This window comes from Octodon degus, unplaced genomic scaffold, assembly GCF_000260255.1.
Source record: "Octodon degus isolate 3935 unplaced genomic scaffold, OctDeg1.0 scaffold00262, whole genome shotgun sequence".
NCBI lineage: Eukaryota > Metazoa > Chordata > Mammalia > Rodentia > Octodontidae > Octodon > Octodon degus.
In genome coordinates, this window is record NW_004524838.1 from 734,978 (window position 1) to 738,329 (window position 3,352).

Sequence of the window (3,352 nt, forward strand, 5' to 3'; positions counted from 1 at the left end):
ACTGAGCCATCTCCCCGGCTCCTATATATGAATATTTCTAAATAAATTTTTTTTGCCTTCTTTTTTTTCATTGAAAAGTTAAAAATTCCTTTATTTTTTATTCCTGGTACCACTACCACAATTTACAGGGCAATATACCTGATGTAATGAAAAGAAAGAAAAAGACAAAGCTACAACAGATAAAAGACCTCAGGAAGGTACATCTAATTGACACTACACTGCATTGAATCAATAACTGCACTTTTTGCAAACTGTGGCTATGACAGTCCTGAGGCAGAAGGGTTTCCTGTTGAAGCTACAGTGACTTTTCTGACTGTGGATCATCGTTCCTTCTGTGGCAGATTCTTACAGTTCCTCTAATGCATTTGGGACAACTGTCACAGAGTAACTGCAGCTTTCCTGACAACTCCTCTCTCTCTCTCCTGCTAAGAACTGTAGCCCTTTTCTGTTGTTTTTTAAAACCTTCCGCTACCATATCTACCACTTCCACCTCCAGCTCTATAACCTCCACCTTAGGGACTGCCAGAGCTTCTTCCACCAAAGCTGCCCCCCTTCATGGGTCCATAATTTGACTGCTGCTGTCCACTATAATTTCCAAAATCATTATTGTTTCCACCATCACAATAATTACCACCACCGAAATTTCCTCCTTCATTGTAACCATCATATTGTCCTCCACCACCACGGCATCCATCACCTTAGTTTCCATATCCTGGTCCACTACCTTACCCTCCTCTACTGCTGTAACCAGGACCACCACCATAGTTTCCACCATCACCTCCAAATCCATTATATCCACCATCACCTCCTCCATAACTACCTCTGCTGCCACCTCCCCCACCACTGTAACTCCTTCCACCACAGTTTCCACCAGGACCAAAATTCCCTCCACCACCTCCAAAGTTTCCTCCACAACCCATAAAGTTTACAGATCCACCTCCATGGCCTCTTTGTGATCCAGCAGACGGCATCTCTTGTTCAGAAAGATTTAGAAATATGCACAATTATGCCCATTACTAGTGTGGTATATCTGAACAACAATTTTGTCAACTGTGTCACAATCATCAAAAATTACAAAAATCTTCTCTTTTTCCCACTCTGCCTGCTTCCATAACTTCTATGGTTTCATTTTTGCCATATTTTTCAAAGTAGTTTCTAAAATTATATTCTTCTGTATCTTTTTTAATGGGACTCAAGTTGGAAGAGGCGAGTCTGGTCTCAAAAATGCAGGGCCATGATCCAAAGGAGCCAGAGCAGTTGAGGAAGCTGTTTATTGGTGGCCTGAGTTTTGAAACTACAGATGGTAGTTTAAGAAACACTTTGAGAAATGGGGCACACTCACAGATTGTGTGGTGATGAGAGATGGTCAAACAGAAGGCTCCAGAGGCTTTGGTGTTGTGACTTACTCTTGTGTTGAAGAGGTGGATGCAGCAGTGTGTGCTCGACCACACAAAGTTCATGGGCATGTAGTGGAGCCAAAGAGAGCTGTTTCTAGAGAGGATTCTGTAAAGCCTGGTGCCCGTCTAACAGGGAAGAAACTTTTTGTTGGTGGTGTTAAAGAAGATACATAAATTTTTCATAAGATGTATAATGACACTGGCCATGAAAGAAGAACTAAAGAATCCACTAAATAGTAACAGAGATCACGTTGGTGTGTTAGAAATCAATAGAAAAAAAAAGAAAAAAAGGAAGGAAAGAAAGAAAGAAAGAAAGACAGAGATAGGATAGAAAGAAAGACAGAAAGAAAGACAGACAGACAGACAGAAAAGAAAGAGAAAGAAAAAAAAGAGAAAGAAAGTAAGAAAGAAAGAAAGAAAGAAAGAAAGAAAGAAAGAAAGAAAGAAACTAAGAAAGAAAGAAAAAAAGAAATTGATAGCAACACCCAGGAAGATATCTCAGCAGTCTAAGCACCTGTCTGGCAAGCACAAGGATCCAGGTTTGATCCCCAGTACTGCAAGCTGTGCCGGCCCCACCACCTGATCCATTAGAGCCAGCCACTTAAACCAGGTGGAGAGGCTGAGACAGGAGGATCACTATGACTTTGCATTGCATAGTGAGACCCTGTATCAGACAAATAATTTTTTTAAAAAATCTATAGCAGGTCATTTTTATTCAAAAATTTTTACCTGATAGATTTTACAACTTATTATAAGATTCTATGTGTTTGTATGAATTACAAGCAGAAATAGTTTAGGTTTATGAGCATCTCTTAACAAACACAACTGAGCAGAGTATTTACTTGGCTCTGTATTCCTTTTGCTGTGGCAGAAATCAATTTTCTTCTCAGTCTGTATTGAGATATATATTCATTTGGAAGACTTGCCTGTAGAATAACATTTGATACATCTTTTTCCTTCAAAAAACCTTCATTTTGTTCCATACTCAAACTCCCCAGAGAAAAAATAATTTTTAAAATGACAATGTTCTTAAATCATTCAGCTATCATTTTTTACATAGCACCTTGCTATGAAAACAGAAACACTCCTAATATATGTAACAAATTCTGCCCACTTCTTTTCCGTGTGCCACTTTAACTATTGGTGGGGGTCATCACCTGCCCTTAATCTCCTCACCATGAACCAAAGCCACTACCCATTCATGTTCCTCTCCCTGATGCAACCCCACAGGATCGGGACAGGGAGGCACAGGCTGAGCACTGAAAACACGTTACTGGTGACGGTGGGAATGGGAGGAAGGTGTAGACCAGCTGCACTCCTCTAAGAAGCATGTGGCTTATGTTGGTCGTTATTTCCTTAGCTGTGTTCTCCCAAAAATTACACAGGACGCCAACCGGGCATCTGATCCTACCGGAAGAGCAGGCTCTGATACTTGACGACATTATGTATTTTACCTTTTTCTTTTTTTATTTTAAAAACAATAGAAATTAAACAAAGCATTAAAAACAATACAGAACTTCAAAGCAAGATGATAGAAAATGGACAATAGTTGTTAAATTGCATATTGTTATCTTCAAAGCAGTTGGTCAGCTTGAAACCTGCAAATGATTTTAATGTGGACAGTATCCTTATTAACGATAATGACCTGGGCTGGTGAGATAGCTCAGTGGACTAAGCACCTGCTTCGGGAAGTGCAGGCACCAGGATTTGATCCCTGGTCCCACATGCCACGCCTGGGACTCTGTTCCAAGTACATAAATGAAAAGAATAATAAATTAATTTTTTAAAACTTCATGTATTTAGTGCAGGGTCTACAGGGTCTCACTACGTTGATTGGATTCCTAGTGATCTTTCCTGTTTTTCAGCCTCCCAAGTGCTGGGATTACAGGTGCATGCCATCACACCCAATCTCATTTGCCATCTCAGCGCGCCCCGGGGACGGGGCCGGCACGACA

At 40.5% G+C, this 3,352-nt stretch overlaps 1 protein-coding gene across 1 annotated transcript in view; it reads left to right on the plus strand.

The window, feature by feature from the left end:
• The window catches only part of Calcr (calcitonin receptor), a 98,737-nt gene that overhangs the window by 4,994 nt on the left and 90,391 nt on the right, over positions 1-3,352 (plus strand). The window lies entirely within an intron of this gene.